Source organism: Lepisosteus platostomus, chromosome 10 (genome assembly GCF_059453375.1).
Source record: "Lepisosteus platostomus isolate fLepPlt1 chromosome 10, fLepPlt1.hap1, whole genome shotgun sequence".
In the NCBI taxonomy this organism is placed as follows: Eukaryota; Metazoa; Chordata; class Actinopteri; order Semionotiformes; family Lepisosteidae; genus Lepisosteus; species Lepisosteus platostomus.
The window spans coordinates 37,554,559-37,576,483 of NC_142620.1; positions in this window are offsets into that span (position 1 = coordinate 37,554,559).

The window sequence follows — 21,925 nt, forward strand, 5'->3', positions numbered from 1 at the left end:
TTCTTTTCCGTATACCAGATTTTATGGAACCACTTCAGAGGGGTGTCAGTCAGTCAGATTCCAGGAATCGGCACTTTAAAGGAAAAATACACACCGGTATTCCATGTCTCCCTTACGATTTTAAGCATCAAAGTATTTAACTAGAATGTGAAATAGCGTGTGAAAAAGTGGTAGTTTTAAGCTTTTCTGCTAATATGATATGGAATCGCGTATCTAAAGAATTCGTGTGCTGCGACAGGGCTGTGTAGGGCTGTTTCGCCTGCCTGTTCATGCGAGCTGTCTTGTAGCCTACTGGTCTAGGTGCGTGACTACCAACTGGCAGGTTGTGTGTTCAAATCCAGCTGGTGCTGGACTTTTCATTTTTATTTATTTATTTTTTAATCGCGTAACATAAACATATTACCGTATGCAAACTGTACTGTATACAGTATGTATATGTATATTTAATGTCTTAACTGTGCCCGTTTAAGTATTGAATATTCATATCTAATTTTACCACTGAAGGGAAATCTTAGTAGCTGAGCATAAAAAGAATAGGAGCATACTGCAACGTGTGTGAAGGCCATAAACAATATTAATTTTGGAACATAAACATACAGTATATGGCTGGTCTCGGTACTTTAAAGAAAACATACACGAAACATGGTTTCATTATGACCAGAATCGGTCTTGAGATATTTTTAAATTGATTTACAGTATTTGAGAGGTATGTCTTAACACCGATACTACAGTGCTTAAGTACTGCTCACGTATATGTTTCTAGGTTTATATTATGCATTTCATACAGTCAAATTACTTTTGAGCAACTAATAAGAAGCGCGAAACGGTATGCGTTTTAGTTTCGTTTTGGGCTGGGACCCGTGGATTGATTAGAGATATCAAGTACATACAAGTCATTTTTTAAATGTTGTAGTTTGTCTTGAAAAAATGTTACGAGTACATCATCTATCAACAATTACACAGGTTCTGTTTCCATATTGCAGATTTTGGTTCAGTAATATTATTTTCTATATTTCATGTTGTGAATATATGATTTGGGCAAACAGAGCCCCAAAGAAGTACATTATGGGTTGTTGTTTTTTTTTGCAGTTTTATCTAGAACAAGCGATGCAGACCTTTGTCTGATTCTTGTGAAACTATCCACACGACAGTTACAGTACCTAGGAGTTGACTTCAGTGATGTCACTGATGGGATGTTTCTAAAAATCCATCCTCTGTAAAACGTCTTCTCTAGTTGTCCTGCATATGTATTCGCTAATGAAGCTGTGTGTTCTGAGCCTGGATCTCTACATTTCTGTATGAACCAGCTTAGAGGGCTAAAGACAGCTTATGTTTAAATTGAGTGTAAGGCAATTTATGCTTCTAAAGTCATGGTCAGCATTTATGATTGTACTGTGCTGTAAACTTGTTCTGTGCCAAGTCACATTATTTTATAGCGTTTTTATAGCGTTATCGAATCCGGTGGCGCTGTGTGTTAGTTTCCTGACTCCCATGTCACATGGTCTGTGATTGAAACCTGTAAAACCGGTTTAATTCGTCACAGCCAGCACTCTGGTTGTAAAGTAGAAGCAGGCGAGATTTCTAGCGAAAAACACCTCCCCCTTCTTCAGGTGTGAGGGTCTTCTGCTCAGAATGAAACGCTAAAATGTAATGTAGGCTCTGAATGGGTTCAATTATGATTTGGGCTTGATTAAGGTCGCTGCCTTTCATCTAAAACCCTACTTGAATCCTTCTAAACTAAAAATCAGTGTTAGTGAGTTCTAAATAAAGAGGTATCCAGGTAACAGTGAAACGGGCGGACAGTCTGGGGAGATCGCCCGTTTTCCATGTAAATAGTTCCGCACCCCTTGGTGTTTCTCTCGCTCTCTCTCGGGTCACCTGATCATTAGCTCGAAAGATTTGAGTGCTTTGTGTATATTCTAATGGTAGTGGGGGCAGGGTGTGTGGGAACAGGTTTGGTTGAAATTGCATTGGAGATCTATGTTCTTCACACCTGAAACATTTTCTCTGTAAGCATTTTCTTCGCAGTTTAACCGATCTTGTTACAGCATGTTACAGTTTACTATTATTAGCCATATTAATTTTAAGTGCTTAATGTAAAATCTTGTAAAAATATATTTCATTGTTCAAATATACATTAAGTCTGACTATCATATAATAAGTTAAATACAAAACTAAAGAAAAAATAGGGTTAAATATAATTCAAAATATTTTGCTAACAATGTTAACTGTTTATGAATAATAAAATGTATTAACTAAGGAGTAGGATGGCACAGTTGTTAGTATGTTTTTGTTTTGTTTCTTTTTCATAAATACAACAGTAGTACCTGATGTCTCAGTGGCTTTCAAAATTAAATTATGCATGCAAACCTGTGAACTAGAAAGATAACTAAGATATCCATCCATTTATAATGGTGGCAAAGTGGTTAGCATTGCTATCTTGCAGCACTGGGGTCCTAGGTTCAATTCCTGCCATCCTGTGTGTGTGGGGTTTACATGTTCTCTCTGGGTTACATGGTTTTTCTCCATATGTGTGATATGACTCCCTCTCGCACTCCAAAACATACTGGTAAGTTAATTGGTTTATGGGAAAACTGGCCCTGGTGTGTGTGTGTTTGTGTCTGTCTGTCCTGTGATGGACTGGCGCTATGTCCAGGGTGTATTCTGCCTTGTGTCCGTTGCTTACTGGGATAGGCTCCAAATCCTCAGTACTGGATAAAGAGATTAGAAATGGAAGTAAAGGCACTGTGTGGATGGAACTATACACAGTGTTAGAAACCCACTATGAAATGGCAGCATCTCACTGAGAATAAAATATTTTATAGTGCTGGCTTAAGGAAACAGCCTTTCCACCTCTCTTGCACATCAGTATCCATACCTAGTTATTTAAACAAATTGCCTCTAATTATAAACATCTTAATATGCTGGCTCTGTGGATCCGCATCAGCTATGTTTGCCCATTCCTTCAATTCATGTGCAGAAACTAAGAACTAGAGAAATCAAGAAAGGCTTTTTTTCTAGAATTAATAAATGCACATCCTGTTCACTGGGGAAATTAAATCCACACTGAGCAATCTTCAATATGTTCAGAATATGACAGCAAGAATCCTATCAGGGATGCATTACACCTGTTTTCAAGTCCTTGCACTGGTTACCTATCAGATTTCGAGTCAACTTCAAAATCCTTATCCTCCTTATATACTGTCCTACAACTGTTATTATTCATCACCGAATTATTGTATTTGACATGACTTCATTCAGCCTTTCCTGAAAGTCTATGACAGGCAGAGAGAGTGCTGTTTCTGGTGCGATCTTTTGCAGCTGACATTTCACTGTTTTAAACGAACAAGAAATTAGATTGCTCATAAATCACTTATTCTATATAAACACAGCGTAATTGCCCTCCGAAAATCCTCTTTTCCTTGTTCGTTTTAGAGACCTTGATCGAAACTGATTTTAGATGTCAGAAAGGATTTATTTTCTCTGTATTTCCTACATTGCTTTGTCGAGATTTTAACTTTATATCTAACTTTATATCTAGGCTCAGATTTCAACTATAAATCGTACAGTAATTAATAGCAGTAAATACTGATGTTTTGCGCCCTCCTACCACAAAAATATATGTTTAAAAAAATGTCATGTTCCCATAAAAAAGTCATGCCTTGGAGTATAGACCCCCAAAGGAATGCCATAGACTCAAACTGCAAAATAAACACATACAGAAAGAAAGTATTTGTATTGTGTAGTGTTTCATAGCCAAAATGTAATGTAGTGGCTCTCTGAAGGCACCAGTTCTGTAGGGTTTGGGCATTTACTGAGACAATTATTAATTGTAGCAGTAAATCACAAAGTTGATTCTTTTGATGGCTTTAGAGTCCAACCATGCGACATAACTCAACCAACGCACACACACAGGTACTTATACACGAGGATACATTTATTAATACATAGAATATGCCTTAAACCTAACAGATCTTATCGAGAGGGTTATCAGAATACAAAAGGTATATATTCAGTCAGTTACAAAGTGTTACACATATCAAGAGGACATACGTTCAGTATATCATTCATTAAGACCGTTTCGTAAATGAACTTGGTTATAACTTCTACATTAGATACTCAAAACAAGTACATAACTCTTAGGAATAAAATTGATATCAACTGGTTGGAATAACAATTGAATTCTCGAGCTGTAATGCATTGAAGTTGAATACTTATCCAATTTCTGGGGATTCAGATCTCCTGCAGGCACAAAGAAACAGTTGCAGGCTTGTTGCTGTCCAATCCGCGCTCTCTGGCTCGGTGCCAGGCTGTGCTGTGCGGCTTGCGACGGTGCGCTGCAGATGCTGCTGACCGGCTAGTTAGTGTTGGCTTTAACTAGCAAAGTTTGTGCACAGGAGAAAAGATGACTGTGGGTCCCAGCAAGTCAGGAAGAGGACTGGTTCGTTCCTGATGAAGAGCTAGTTCTGAATAGTGATCCAGCTGTCCACAGTTCCGACCTGTTCACGAGGCCTGCTGCTGGTTACTCTCTGGCAACCTCCACTCTAGACTCTTAGAACAAAGGAAAGTTCTGGCACTCGGACACACTGGCCGTTCCGTGGTTGTCCGGGCTGAGTCTCAGGATGGTCAGGAGGCGCGCTGCGAGAATGTCCTGCCCTTGGGAGCCTTATGCTCCTGGGCCGTCCGGCCCTGGAATTCACCTTTGAATTCCCTTTAGAACAGTCCACAGAATTCTCCTGGATCTTAGTCTGAATCTTACTGAATCTTCCTTCTGAATCTTCCAGGCTCTCTGTGTTGCCTGTTTTTACCTGGAGGAACTTCAGCTCATTGATTGGCTGAAAGTTCCATGGGCATCAGAGTCCCACGTGGGTTACTCGGCCCTACCAGTCCCTGATTGGTTGATCAAGGTGAGATATGAGTCACTTACTCCTGACACTTAGGAATGCAGTCCAGATGTCCATCTGGCACTCCCTAGACAAATAGGCGCCAATGGATGACCATTGATCATGATAGCCAGGCTTAGCTAAGTGCATCCCCCTTTGGGAGCTGTCCTTAACAAAGGAACTAAATCACCCTGCATGAATAGTCTCTCTGTGGCTGCACCACAGAGATGAACAGAGAAATGGGGCCTAATTTGGGAAAGCTCAGAAACACTTAATTCTTTCTTATTAATAAGCCTCGCCGCTACAATTGTAATTGCAAATCCTGGTACTGTATGAGTGATTGGTATGACTTTCCTCATTACAAATCTCTTATTAGAATTTAAATTTCTCTGTAACTCCAGGTCAGAACAGAGAAAATGTAACTGCCTTAAGGAGTTTACGATTATGAAAAATAGAAGGATAAGCATGATACGTATGTCTTCTGTCATTTTCATGACAAGTCATGTTACTGAGCACCAAATCTTATTGAGAATATGAATCAATTTAAGGTTTATACCATTAAAGTAACGGTTTATTCCATGCTGAAAATGTTTGTACCAGACTTTTTTGAGGCCTGTTTAATTGTGTCTGAAGTCTGATGTTGTAAATTTTATTGTTAAAAAAATCCATGAAAATGTCACTACTAAAGTTAGCTGGTACTGTTGGTATTGTAAGTGGCAAGTAGAGCTCATATTTTAGATTTTGTGTAGTTGCTAGCGTTGAACTGTGTGTTGGATGCACATGAATTGAAGGAATGGGCAAACATAGCTGATGCGGATCCACAGAGCCAGCATATTAAGATGTTTATAATTAGAGGCAATTTGTTTAAATAACTAGGTATGGATACTGATGTGCAAGAGAGGTGGAAAGGCTGTTTCCTTAAGCCAGCACTATAAAATGTTTTATTCTCAGTGAGATGCTGCCATTTCATAGTGGGTTTCTAACACTGTGTATAGATCCATCCACACAGTGCCTTTACTTCCATCCATTTCTAATCTCTTTATCCAGTACAGAGGATTTGGAGCCTATCCCAGTAAGCGACGGACACAAGGCAGAATACACCCTGGACATAGCGCCAGTCCATCACAGGACAGACAGACACAAACACACACACACCAGGGCCAGTTTAAATCTAACCTCAGAACCTTTCTTTTCAGAAGACTTAGTGTCTGTATCTGCTTCATTTTCTAATTTTGGTAGCACCTCTAACTGCTTGTCTTTCTTATATGCATTTACTTTGTAATCTGTGGTCCTTTTATCTGTTTTTACATCTACTGTATTGCTTTGAGATGCCACCTTTAATGGTGATATATCAAATAAAGATTTTTATTATTGTTATAGGGAAACATGATCAGATTTTCCCTGGTTCAGAAAAAAAGATCAAAAGTATACTAGTTTGTCACTCTTCTCATTCCCTTTGCTAAATGACTTTTCATACTAATCTGATCAATCTAACTGCCAGTTTTCTGTGCTTTCTCTATCCTGCTAGATTTGCAATTATTCTGAAAATTTTCATCTTGAAATAACTCATTTCTAAATACCTTTTTCACTGTTAACATCTTGCAGCAACTCTGCAACAAAATATACACTCTGACAGTTCATCCTGCTACCAACATTAAATAAAACAAATCTTAAGATTTCTATATTTATGTCTTTATTTAGTGGTTTCATTAGTGACAAAGGCTAAACTTTCTTGGAAAAATGTCTTTTATGTGTTGCAGAAAAAACTGACTTGCTTTAACAAAATATGTTTACAAATCCTTTCACCTGGCATTTTCGTAGTTAGAAATTATGGAACGCTCTGTTAAAAGCAAGGGAGTTTTTATGTCCGTTGCAGTTCTTTTGCAACATGAATATAATTATATCGTTATTAATTTCTTGAGATACGCGATTCCATATTATATTCCCTTTTAATCAAATTCTAAAAGTATGCTTGTTGACTCCGGTATCGTGTTAGTTAAAGACTTCGATGCTTAAAATGTTTAGGGAGAAATGGAATACTGGTGTGTATGTTTTCTTTAAAGTACCGAGACCAGCCATATACTGTATGTTTAAGTTCCAAAATTAATATCGTTTATGGACTTCACACGCGTTGCAGTATGCTCCTATTCTTTTTATGCTCAGGCACTAAGTAAAAGGAGATGCTTCATATTGCTTGACTAATTTTAAAAACTAAGTTACAAATGCAGACGCTCCCTCGGTGCGCTGCTCTGGTGCGCCGGCTCTCACACAGTGTCCGTCTGCCGTAAGCGTTACAATATACATACCCAACACTGCTTGTACCCATCTGTCATGCAAATAAAACACCTTGAATTGAATTGAATTGAGGGGAGAGGGGGGGAATACTAAAGCCAATACTGGCGACGTGCTAATGCGTTGGTTTAACAGTCCGGGTGTGGCAGGCTTCCAATGTCAACTCGACTCGATAGGAAGACAATGAACGTATTTTAGCCCTAAATGAATTAATAGCAAACATGGTTTACATAAAATACATTTTTCCAAGAAAGTTTATAATAATACGATCTATAGTTGAAATCTGAGCCTACTTTAAAAATAAAGGAAAAGCATTTTCAGAGAGCAATCACGCTGTGTTTATGTAGAAAAAGCGATTAGGTTTATGAGCAATCTAATTACCTATTCGCCTAAAACGCTATATAAAATAAAGTTTATTTAGAGATGAATGATCAGTGTCGCAGTTTAAATAATGGGAGTCAGGAAACTAACACACAGCGCCACCGGATTTAATAACGCAATAAAAACGCTATAAAATAATGTGACTAGGCACAGAAAAAGTTTACAGCACAGTACAATAATAAATGCTGACCATGACTTTAGAAGCATAAATTACCTTACATTCAATTTAAACACAAGCTGTCTTTCTGTATGAACCTCTTAGCTGGTTCATACAGAAAATGTAGAAATGCATTAGCCTGATTATGATTAAAAAACACATAATTAAACACGTGTTTGCGATTAAAATCAGAACACGATTTAAATCAATATAAATGTTTATATTGTAACGCATACTGTCCAGCCTCCATTTCTCTATAAAAATTTACTCTGTTGCACACACACACACAATAGAAGCAGGAACCGCTGTCAGAAGGGAAGATATGTTCAAAATATCGCAAATATCAATCATGTTGCGATATTTTGAAATATAAAAGTCAATTGATTGTCCATAATATCGCTTACCTATTTTTTCGAAGAAATGTTTGTTAAAAGAAAAGTCCAGCACCAGCTGGATTTGAACACACAACCTGCCAGTTGGTTGTCACGCACCTAGACCAGTAGGCTACAAGACAGCTTGCATGAACAGGCAGGCGAAACAGCCCTACACAGCCCTGTCGCAGTACACGGATATAATCATACCTTTATTAAATTCTTTAGATACGCGATTCCATATTATATTCCCTTTTAATCAAATTCTAAAAGTATGCTTGTTGACTCCGGTATCACGTTAGTTAAAGACTTCGAAGCTTACAATGTTTAGGGAGAAATGGAATACCGGTGTGTATTTTTCCTTTAAAGTACCAAGACCAGCTATATACTGTATGTTTATTTTCCAAAATTAATATAGTTTATGGCCTTCACACGCGTTACAGTATGCTCCTATTCTTTTTATGCTCAGCTACTAAGATTTCCCTTCAGTGGTAAAATTCCATATAAATATTCAATGCTAAAACAGGCACAGTAAAGACATTTACTGTAAATCTTTCTACGACCGACCAACGGACCACGAGTGCCCCTGTCGGTCAACCAATCACGTACCGCGGTATTTTGCGTCATCGCGAGTCATGATCCGAGACGCCGTAGCCAATTACCTCCGGTACGTGTCTGTACCGCGCACTTTGGATGGCTGCATCTGTATGGCTGGTCTAATTTTACCACTGAAGGGAAATCTTAGTAGCTGAGCATAAAAAGAATAGGAGCATACTGCAACGCGTGTGAAGGCCATAAACGATATTAATTTTGGAACTTAAACATACAGTATATGGCTGGTCTCGGTACTTTAAAGAAAAAATACACACCAGTATTCCATTTCTCCCTAAACATTTTAAGCATCGAAGTCTTTAACATGTGAATTAGCGTGTAAAAAAGTGGTAGTTTTAAGCTTTTCTGCTAATATAATATGGAATCGCTTATCTAAAGAAATTAATAATGTTAATTATATTTGTGTACTGCGACAGGGCTGTGTAGGGCTGTTTCGCCTCTCTTCATGTGACTTCGCCAGTAGCCTACTGGTTTACGTGCCTGTTTAGTAACCCACAGGTTGTGTGGTCAAATCCAGCTGGTGCTGTGACTCTTCTTTTAACAAACATTTCTTTGAAAAAATAGAATAGCAATATTATGGACAATTAATTGACTTTTAATATTTCTGAATATCACAACATGATCTAATTTAAGTCATTTTTAATAACAACGAATAGTCACCTTCTTTCCTTCTGACAACTGTCCCTGCTTCTGCATCCTGCTTCTATCGTGTGTGTGTTTTTTTTCAAATACATTTTGGAAAAGTGTAATCTATACTAAAAAGCTGTACACCACCTGCTATATAGATACATATTGGCAGCTTTTAACTCCGCAAGTCACACACCAATACTCCATTTCTCCCAAAACATTTAAAGCACCAAAGTCATCACTCTCTGCGGGAGTGCTGGCTGTGACGAATTAAACCGGTTTCACAGGTATTTTCAAGTGGTCGAGTCTTCAGCGGGAGGGGGGGACAAGCTGAAAAGTAACAAAAGTAAAACCCACCACAGCATTTCGTTGATCTAACTAACAAGGATGGGACATTAGCTAGCCAATATGATAAAGGAATAACTTTTTATTTCTTTAGCACATTTATTTGAACATTTCCATCAATTGTACAAGCACTAAAAAACTGTTCAATCCCTAGTTCGTCGGGCATTTTCTTTAACTATAACAGATAGAAAAACTCCCTTGCTTTTAACAAAGCGTTTCATAATTTCTAACAATGAAAATTATTTAAACTGCGACACTTTTATCATTCAACGAGAGCTCAAAATATCACAAGGATCCTCAAGAGATCAACAGAGACAACAGAAAAAGATATGTGTATAAGATACTTATACCATGGGATATAGCTTTTTTATCTATGCTACAGTAAGTAGTCTTTAAAATTTCTTCATTACACAGTGAAGTCAAAATTCCGGGATGTGCCTATATGTACACTGGGCAAACGGTCCGAGGTAAAATTCTTCCAGCACGGGGGTACCTTTAAAGTGGAGATGACGGCACCGAAATTATTTGGCATGCATAAAAAACAGCAATTTTGTCACTAAGCCCTAAATGAATTAATAGCAAACATAGTTTACATAAAATACATTTTTCCAAGAAAGTTTAGCCTTTGTCACTAATGAAACCACTAAATAAAGACATAAATATAGAAATCTTAAGATTTTTAAAATGACTTTGCTAAAATGTATTTAAAAATAAAAACGATTACAAACGCCAGCGGAGAGAGAGTGCTTACTTTGTCAGCACCCAGACAAAAATACAATGCTTTTATTCATTCTTAATCAGATGGTGAGAGTAAAGGGGGAGCGATAAGGTTTAAGGGGAGAAAAAGAAGTGAAAGAGGGGGAAGCTTAATTGACTAGAACAGGGGAGGGTTTTGCGTAAGTGGCGGGATTATGGAAATTAGGTCTATTTGGGAATGTGGAGTTACATGTTCTGACTGTGAATTATCGTTGTTGAGTATGGAGTGTTGAGGTATTGATTTTGTGTAATGCTTTAAGTTGAAAATTGAGATGGATTTTTTTATGATAAAGAGGATAAACTGGGATGGGAGGAGGGTTTTGTTTTGCATAAGGGGCGGAATTATGATAATTGGAAGAATTTGAGAGAGTTTGCAGGCTGTTTTTGGTTTGTATTTCGAATAATTCGTACAAGATATTGAGATTTGTTGATAATTGGAGGACGGTTTTGCTTTAATGGTTTGATATATTTGATTTTGTATTGTGGTTGTTATCTATGTTTTTGGTTGGTATTATGTTTATATGGTTGTTTTTGTTGATTGGTCATTATTATGGTTATTATGTTTATTGTGTCATTTTTGATTATTGGATGTAATAATCAAAAGAGAGAGAGATAGCAAGCGCCTTCTTTTTACTTTTGTGGCCAAAGGGCCTTGCAGATCAGATGCCCTTCCCCCTACAGAAAGACAGACACATGTTTTCACAGTTTAGAAGTCGCTATTCAGACGCAGGCGAGCAGGCCCTAGATAAAACATCAACTTTATTTAAACTCCAACGAAAGTATTAATGTTTTTTAATTTCCGTACTCTTATGGAACATGCCACCAGCCATCTGCATTGAACGATTAAAAATAAAAACGATTACGATTGGCACTCCTGTAGCTTTTTCATGAAACCTCCTTTTTCACGAAACTTCCAACTGAGCTGTTCAACCGTTTTTTATCGGGCACCTCTTATGTCAGGCGTAAGCGATAAATACAGTATTTCGCTGAAAAGCTGTACAACGCAAGACATTTCGTTACTCTAGGAGGTTTCGTGAAAAAGCACATTGTGCTGCTGTAATAGTTAAAAAAAAAGTCTAAACAGTATCAGCTTATGTATGGGTTGTAATTTAAAAAAAGTCAAAAACCGCACTCAAAATGCAATTTAGCGCTTTCTGGCAAGAGGAGACCCCCAAATTAATAATGTAACATGCTACTGTTTGTGCATGAACATAGTTACTGTATACTGTTATTTCTTTAGATACGTGATTCCATGTTTTTTTTTTAAATCCCTGGCAGGACCGGGAGTCCATAAGAATCAAGTAATAGGTTTCATTGCCCTCTGACAGATCGTCTTTAAATCAATTGTTGATTGAAAGGTTGACAGTAAATGTTTATATTGTAACGCATACTGTACAGCCTCTATTTCTCTATAAAAATCTAAAAAATCGTTTGCGCAGCCTAAGAGGGGGGCAAATGCACTACAATAGATTAGCATACTGTAGAGGAAAACAGTATAGGTATCGTTGATATGAGGGCTTTTGAAACCAAATTTCCCAAATTTAATATGTGCTTTTCTATATTTATTGTCAATTGATTGTCCATAATATTGCTATTCTAAGCAAGGAGCGCTTCACCCTGCCTGCTGTGGGAAGAGTTGGCTTATTCCTTCCATGCCTCACCGAGGGCAGACCCTGCCAGGCCCTCGTCGACACTGGTTCGACCATCACCCTGCTGCGGCCCCGCTTCCCGCTCCAGTCATCCCACACACCCCGGACACCTCCCGCCCCGCCCACCGCGAAACTGATTCGTTCCCCCTGCCCCACCAACTCTTGCCGGCCCAAGTCAAGGCAACTACCCACCTGCTGCAACCAGTCCAGCCCCAGGATACAGTCCTCACAGACTGGGGCAAGGTAGAAGGGGTGTTTCACCCTCGTAGCCCCAAAGTGCACGGTGAGCGCCCTGGGGGTCCGGCTGCCTTGGTGCCCTGCAGGATACCAGACCGCAGCAGGGTGATGGTTGAACTGGTGTCGACGAGGGCTTGGCAGGGTCGCTCAAGGGCGGCCTTCCCCTCTTTAGGCCACCTCGCTCCTGTTTCCTGACGGCCTCCAGAGTCCCCAGGGCTCCAGCGCCCGGTACTCCCGTGCGATGTGTCCCCTCTCCCCACAGCGGTGGCAGATGACCAGCCATCGTCGCTCCCCCAGCATCGCCGCGCTGGGCGTCTACTCCTCCCCATCTGATTCCCAGTGCACCCCTCCGTTGGTGCCCACTGGTCTCCTCAAATACGGCATCAGCCTGCTCAGCCAGAGCCAGGGCCTGCTCCAAGAGGACCGGCGTGGCCAGCATCACGTGGCACTGCACCTCAGTTGGCGCCAGGGCCCAGAGGAATGCCTGGATAGCTATCTCCCGGTGGGCCTCCTCTGGGAGAGTAGGGTAACCCTGGCAGGCTAAGAAGGGCCAAGTCTGCGACTGTTACCTTCACTGTTACCTGGATACCTCTTTATTTAGAACTCACTCTTCCCCCTGCCTGTCTGGCTTGTTTTAATCCTTCTGTGCCCGGATTACAGCGGGTAAGATATTTTTCCAAGAAAAAAAGAGAAATTAAAAAAGAGCAATTTCACCAGAGCCCCTTCTAAAATGTTTAGTTTAGAAGGATTCAAGCAGGATTTTGGATGAAAAGCAGCGACCTTAATCAAGCCCAAATCATAATTGAACCCATTCAGAGCCTACATTACATTTTAGCGTTTCATTCTAGAAGCGTTTCATTCATTACATTTTAGCAGAAGACCCTCACACCTGAAGAAGGCTTGCGTTTTCTCCTGTTTTAAGCATGTGTACAATGCTGTAATACAATTTAAAATAATTAAAAGTTTAAACAGTATCAACTAAACTCCATTAATATAAGTATCGAGTGGTATTAAATAAATACAGCTTTTAAGTATAGATTACACTTTTCTAAAATGTATTTAAAAAATAAAAACGATTACAATCTAATCTTTCCATGTTTGATCCCAAAATCCCAAGAAAAATAAATCTAAACGGGGAGAAAGCTATGCTGAAAGTTTATTAAGATACTTAGAAGACAAAGATAACAATTTATGTTGCATTTGTCTGATTGTGAATCAAAAAATACATTTAATTAACTGCTCTCAGTGACAGCTGACAATCCTCCATACACTCAAGTGAAAAATTAGTAATGCCAATGTAAACATCATATTTATAATCTGTTGATAATAGAAATGTTAAGTTCTCTAAAGCTTTGTGAGGCAGCAAAAGGCAGCAAAAGATTTGAACACCCTATATTGTAATGAGCTGCTGAGCTGAGAATGGGTTATGTTCCTGCTGTCAGAGGGGGTGGAAAGTGCCCGCGGTCATTTAATTAGTATTACAATTTGCACTGATTCCCTTGCGAAGATATGGACATAAGAATATTCGTGCATGGTCAAAAATGGCATTAAGCACTTAAAATTAATATGGTTAATAAGAGTAAACTGTAACATGCTGTAACAAGATCGGCTAAACTGGGATCTATCGCTTACGCCTGAAATTGGAGTCGCAGTGAATAGCGACTAATAAGTCTGTCTTTCTGTGGGGGGAAGGGAATCTGATCTGATCTGCAATCCTCCAACAGAGCTGTTCAACCAATTTTTGTCGGGCACCTCAAGTGTCAGGTGTAAGCGATAAATATATTTAGCTGAAAAGCTGTACAACGCAAGACATTTCGTTACTCTAGGTTTTGTGAAAAAGCACATTGTCCTGCTGTAATACAGTTTAAAATAATTAAAAGTCTAAACAGTATCAGCTTATGTATGGGTTGTAATTTAAAAAAAGTCAAAAACCACACTCAAAATGCAATTTAGCGCTTTCTGGCAAGAGGAGACACCCAAATTAATAATGTAACATGCTACTGTTTGTGCATGGATATAGTTATACTGCTATTTCCTTAGACACGTGATTCCATGTTTTATTTTGAATCCCTGGCGGAACAGGGGATCCATAAGATACAAGTACTGTAATAGGTTTATTCCATGCTGAAAAAAAGAAGAAAGAAAACACATTCCATAAGAATCCGCGCCTTTATATAGTGACTTTAAAAGTGGCTTCTCAAAACGCTTTACAGGATAAAAACAACAATAACAACAACAATATTGTGTTTCATTGCACTTTGACAGATCATCTTTAAATCAACTGTTGATTTAAAATTTGACAGTAAATGTTTATATTGTAACGCATACAGCCTCCATTTCATAATAAAAATGTAGCCTAAGAGGGGGGGTCTGCTCTGATAATCCTCTATACGTCGTATTTACAATTTGTTGATAATAAAAATGTAAAGTTCTCTAAAGCTTTGTGATAGTTTACCCATTGTTATTAAAATGACTTGGATTCGAACGTGTTGTGATATTTAGAAATATAAAAGTCAATTAATTGTCCATTTCTATATTTATGTCTTTATTTAGTGGTTTCATTAGTGACAAAGGCTAAACTTTCTTGGAAAAATATCTTTGCTGTCTTGCTGATAGGTTAAGCTTTCGAAACTCAGCCCCAAAGTCATGTGACTGAGTTTTCACCCTGTTTCGTTGGTTAAATGCAATGATCACAAGCACCACCATGGTAACTGGGTAGTTGTAGTTTTTAATTCAGTTTGAATTATAACTGTACTTACTGTCTTCATATTTGGCCAGGGCTTTAAAGAGAGGGTGCACCAAAAATATTCGATGCCGTCGTCTCCACTTTAAAGGTACCCCCGTGCTGGAAGAATTTAACCTCGGAACGTTTCCCCAGTGTACATATAGGCACATCCCGGAATTTTGACTTCACTGTGTAATGAAGAAATATTAAAGACTACTTAGCGTGGATAAAAAAGCTTGGATTCCCATGGACAGTATCTTATACAGTACACATATCTTTTTCTATTGTCTTTGTTGATCTCTTGAGGATCCTTGTGATATTTTGAGCTCTCGTTGAATGATAAAAGTGTCGCAGTTTAAATAATTTCCGTTGTTAGGAATTATGAAACGCTCTGTTAAAAGCAAGGGAGTTTTTATATCTGTTATAGTAAAAGAAAATGCCTGACGAACTAGGGATTGAACAGTTTTTCAGTGCTTGTACAATCGATGGAAATGTTCAAATAAATGTGCTAAAGAAATAAACTAAAAAGTTATTCATTTATCATATTGGCTCCCATCCTTGTTAGTTAGATCAACGAAATGCTGTGGTGGGTGTTACTTTTTGTCGACGAAAAAATAAAGTCGTTACAAATAGTGTGGACCAGCGTAATACTTTGTCTGGGTGCTGACAAAGTAAAAAACAATTACTTTTTGACAATTAAAAACTGTGTGTGTCTCTCTCTCTCTCCGCTGGCGTTTGTAATTGTTTTTATTTTTAAATACATTTTAGCAAAGTCATGTACCATAAAAGTATGGTAATTAAAAACCATTAATACTTTCGCTGGAGTTTAAATAAAGTCGATGTTTTCTCTTTTTGGCTAGACTTGACTATTTAGCCATGAGATAAACAATACTTTGTCATTAAACAACCTTATCATAAGGTGCATTTATGAGCAATCTTATTTCTGAACATTATTACGCAGAAGACAAAGGTAGTGATTTACGTTGCATTGTGCATTGTGCTGCTGTAATACAGATTAAAATAATTAAACAGTCTTAACAGTATCAGCTTATGTATGGGAGTGTAATGATTCATAGTCATTCAGGGACGCCAAATATGTAAACGTAGTGGCTCTCTGAAGGCACCAGTTCTGTAGGGTTTGGGCATTTACTGAGACAATTATTAATTGTAGCAGTAAATCACAAAGTTGATTCTTTTGATGGCTTTAGAGTCCAACCATGCGACATAACTCAAACAACGCGCACACACAGGTACTAATACACGAGGATACATTTATTAATACATAGAATATGCATATAAAACTAACAGATCTTATCGAGAGGGTTATCAGAATACAAAAGGTATATATTCAGTCAGTTACGAAGTGTTACATATATCAAGAGGACATACGTTCAGTATATCATTCATTAAGACCGTTTCGTAAAGTGAACTTGGTTACAACTTCTACATTAGATACTCAAAACAAGTACATAACTCTTAGGAATTAAATTGATATCAACTGGTTGGGATAACAATTGAATTCTCGAGCTGTAATGCATTGATGTTGAATACTCATCTAATCTCTGCGGATTCAGATCTCCTGCGGGCTCTCTGGCTCCGTGCCAGGCTGTGCTGTGCAGCTTGCGACGGTGCGCTGCTGATGCTCACTGTCCGGCTAGTTAGTGTTGGCTTTAACTAGCAAAGTTTTGCTCAGGAGAAAAGATGACTGTGGATCCCAGCAGGTCAGGAAGAGGACCGGTTCGTTCCTGATGAAGAGCTAGTTCTGAATAGTGATTCAGCTGTCCACAGTTCTGACCTGCTCACGAGGCCTGCTGCTGTTGCTAACCTCGGGTGGATCCTCTGGTTACTCTCTGGCAACCTCCACTGTAGACTCTTAGAACAAAGGAAAGTTCTGGCACTCGGACACACTGGCCGTTCCGTGGTTGTCCGGGCTGAGTCTCAGGATGGTCAGGAGGCGCGCTGCGAGAATGTCCTGCCCTTGGGAGCCTTCTGCTCCTGGGCCGTCCTGCCCTGGAATTCTCCTTTGAATTCCCTTTAGAAAAGTCCACAGAATTCTCCACTGAATCCCTTCTGAATCTCTCAGGCTCTCTGTGTTGCCTGTTTTTACCTAGAGGAACTTCAGCTCATTGATTGGCTGAAAGTTCCATGGGCATCAGAGTCCCACGTGGGTTACTCGGCCCTACCAGTCCCTGATTGGTTGATCAAGGTGAGATATGAGTCACTTACTCCTGACACTTAGGAATGCAGTCCAGATGTCCATCTGGCACTCCCTAGACAGATAGGCACCAATGGATGACCATTGATCATGATAGCCAGGCTTAGCTAAGTGCATCCCCCTTTGGGAGCTGTCCTTATCAAACCTTAAATCAGCCTGCATGAATAGTTTCTCTGTGGCTGCACCACAGAGATGAACAGAAAAAGTCAAAAACCGCGCTCAAAATGCAATTTAGCGCTTTCTGGCAAGAGGAGACACCCAAATTAATAATGTAACATCCTACTGTTTGTGCAAATTATATTGTTATTAATTTCTTTAGATACGTGATTCCACATTATATTCCCTATTAATCAAATTCTAAAAGTATGCTTGTTGACTCCGGTACCGAGCGTATTCGCAGAAAAGCTTAAAACTACCACTTTTTATACACATGTTATTTCACGTTAGTTAAAGACTGCGATGCTTAAAATGTATAGGGAGAAATGGAATACTGGTGTGTATTTTTTCTTTAAAGTACTGAGACCAGCCATATACAGTTTACATACTGTATGTTTATGTTCCAAAACTAATATCGTTTACGGATTTCACACACATTATGGTAAAATTCCATATAAATATTTAATACTTAAACAGGCACAGTAAAAACATTAAAAATACATAAACATACTGTATAAAGTACAGTATACATGTTCCTAAATCAATATCTTCTATGAGCATGTGAAAGGTATGGTGAATCGGAGATTCTCAAAAATTACTGTACTTTGCATGATTGGAAACAAATGCGTGATTGGATCAACGAAATGGTGTGGTGTTACTTTTACAAAGGTGAATGAAAAAAAAGAATGTGGACCAGGGGAATACTTTGAGTTTACAGCTTGTTCAAGGTAATTAATTATACTTTAAATACTATTAGTAATATCTTCGGTAAAGACTTTGATGGCGACAGCTCAAACATGAGAGGTTGAGCTTTATTAGCTCCACCTTGTGGAAATTCAGGATACTATTATTTTATTCATGCGGTTTCATGCATATGAAACTATGCGAGAATATACGGTATTAATACCGTAACTTGTGGTATACTGCGTCAAGTGCACCGGAAAATAATGCGGTATCGCCCGTTTGTTTTGAATGGCTGCATCTGTAGACACTCAGAATGCACAACACATGCTGCTGTATGTTAAAAGGTCCTGCTGCACACCATTTCTTTTTCAAATAATCTGATGCAGGACTGCACTACTCTGTGAAACTTCCAGGTGGTGCTGTGTATCCTTAATGAACCATTGTGTCTCACATATAGTTAATATTCTTTTCTGTGCTAGTCATAGTGTAGAATAACACAAACGTTTTCTTTATTTTCATTAATAATATAATGTACATATATAATTATACGTATGTATATATAACATTATAATATACAGAGTTATTTTTAATTGTATATAATCAGTGCTGTCTGGTTATGTGTTAATATCAATTTTTGTCATCCACATGTGGAACATTGGGAATTGTAGTCTATTTTCATGCATTCTCTTCACATGGCCAACTTTTTAAAACTACAGAACATGCTGTGAAAGATATACTTTCTTTTCCATTTGGAATAGACTATCCAATCTAAGAATAAAAAAGTAATTGGATCTTTAATCATACAAGCAATATGCTGTAGAAAGTAACAGCACAGGTTCACAGAGGATCCTCAGGAATCTTCAAAAATGCTCAGTGAGAGGGAAACTTCATTGATTGATGATGAAGTTATAATGCAGACTTGTTGAAAATGGAGCTGTATGAATAATGAGACATGAAAATAGGCTATCTTAGTGCAGCAGAAAGGCTGACTTGATTACAGTAGCTATAATTACTACTAAGCCAGTAAAAAAAGCTTCCTTAATGCAGTGGAGAGACTGGCTTGATTACAGTTGTCTGAATTGGAGAGGCTGGCTGGAATGAAGCTGTCTGAAATAATGCAAAGGCTCCCAGTGAATTGAGTCTGGAAAAGGCAGCAGAGAAAACTGGGGAACTGCAGCTTAGGAGGAGATAGCAAAAAAATAGCTTCTCAAAGCGTTTTACAGAATAACAACAAACAAAGAAAATACACAAGATATACACAATGAGAGGAGACAGTAGATGGGGATACTGAATACGGTATATAACAGAACCTGTTAAGTAAAAGCCCTTCTAAAGAAGAAGGTTTTGATTCTAGATTTAATAGAGCTAAATAAAGGTGACTCTCTGAAACTCTTAAGATAGAGTTCCAGAACCTTTAAGGCACATCAAGAAAAGGCCATGTCACCCATAGACAGGTTTAGGCAACAGATAGGAGGCCAGAGAGAAGAGTGAAGGTTGTGAGGTGCGGAGTTGGACGATAGTAGGTCAGACAGGAACTGAGGTGCCAAGCCATGCAAAGCCTTATAGGTGAGCATGAGGATTTTGAAGTCGATCCAAAATCTGACAGGAAGCCATTGAAAAGAATCCAAGATAGGAGTAATGTGATCAAATGCACAAACCTGGTCAGGATTCTGGTTGCTGAATTTTGGACATACTGGAGTTTGTTCAATGTGAATTTTGAAACCCCAGTGAGTAGAGCGTTACAATAGTCAATTCAGGATAAGAGAAAAGTATCCATCAGCTTTTCAGCAACAGTTAGCGGTAACATAGGACATAGTTTGGTGATATTTCTGAGGTGAAAGAATGATATTTTGACAATATGTTGCACAAGTGGGTTGAATGTCAAGCCTGAATCAAATATCACCCCAAGGTTTTTCAGTTTTGACTGAAGTTCAAATACAGTACCATCCACAGATAGGGTTACAGAATTGGCTTTACAAAGTTGATGGGGGGTGCCAATGACTTCAGTCTTGTCACAGTTTAGAGGAAGGAAATTTTGAGTCCTCCATGTTTTAATGTCAGAGTGCAATTAGAGAGAATAGAGACAGCAAATTCTGTGTCAGGTTTGGTATGGATGTAGATTTCAGTATCATCAGCATAGAAATGATGAGCCCATGTAATCTTAAAAGCTGACCAAGTGGAAACATATAAATATTGAAAAGAGACTCAGAAGAATGAGGACAGAAAGAGAGCCAGAATCGGCAGCTATTAGAAGATCATTAGTGATTTGACCAGGGCACTTTCTGTGCTGTGAAGCTGTCGGAAATCAGATTGGGGGATTTCGAAAAGCTTACGCAAGGAGGTAATTGCAAATGCACATTCTAGAATTTCTGCAAGAAACAGCAAGTTAGAAATGGGGCGAAAATTGTTAAGATTGCCCAATCCCGTGTTTGGTATTGTTGGCACAGGGGATATGGCAGCAGTTATGAGGACCATTGGCACGACCCCAGTGTTCTAGGATTCATTCATCATATTAAGGACAATGGGGCAAAGTAGTGAAACAGGGTTGAAATAAAGTAGTGGGAATGGAAAAGACAGGTGGTGGATTTCATATGTAAAACAATTTTACTGAGGGACAGAGTGTCAAGAAGAAAGAAGTTAGAAGGGAAGAAGTAAAGTTAGGCAAGAAGGGAGGAGGTATGGAAGCGACATGCATTTTGGAGAGAATGTGATGTCGGATATTGTCGATCTTGGAGCTATAGAAATTTAAAATTGTGCTGCAAAGTCGCGATGAGGCAGTTTGGATGTAGCAGTCTGTTGATTGGTGAGAAAAGGTGTCTAGGTTTGTTACAGTTATTTTCAATGATGTGAGAGACATAACTAGATCTAGCAGACTCTAACATATCCTTATATTCAGTAAAATTACCATGCCTGATAATGTACAGATGCAGCCATTCAAAATGGGTGGGGTATTTCGCGGCATACCCCGGTGGGCGTGTTGCGGTATCACTCAGTATCACGCGGTTAATCGCGTCATTTGACGTCATGCCGGAAAGTATCCTGCGTCACCTTGTAAAACCGCCAGGGGGAGCTTAATCTCTCATGTACAGCATTTGAGCTTTTAATTTTGAACTGTGTATTACAGCATGTTAATCATCAGTTATTAAAATGTTGGTATATTTTATGAAAGCAAGATTGCTCAGTTGGACAAAAGTACACAACCTACCTTTATCAGAAATATTTATGCATCAAAGCCTTTACCGAAGATATTACTAATAGTATTAATAATGAATGACTTTGGACAAGCTGTATACTCAAAGTATAATTTCTTAAGCACATTTGTACAAGCACTTGGAATCTGTCCAAGCCATACTTTGTCAGGCATTTTGTTTTACTTCAACGGGCATAAAAACTCCCTTGCTTTTAACAGGGCGTTTCATAATTTCTAACTACGAAAATGATTTAAAATGCGACACTTATCATTCAACTAGAGCTCAAAATATCACAAGGATCCTCAAGAGCACAGCAAAGACTGTATTAAAAGATACTTGTATGAGATACATGAGAATCCAGGCTTTTTTATCAACGCTTTCTTTTCCGTATACCAGATTTTATGGAACCACTTCAGAAGGGTGTCAGCCAGTCAGATTCCAGGAATCGGTACTGAAGAAAGATGTGAAGACGGGGGTTTGAATTTAATCTTTTCTGTAGGGGGTTTAGACTTCCAAGTCACAAGCTGGGGTTTATGGCAGGAAAGGGGGTTAACTGATAAGGATTGCAGATGCCAGCTAGGAACCCCCCTGGGTGTAATGTTAAACTGACCATTTGCCCAGAACATCGTAAACTGGCAAAATAC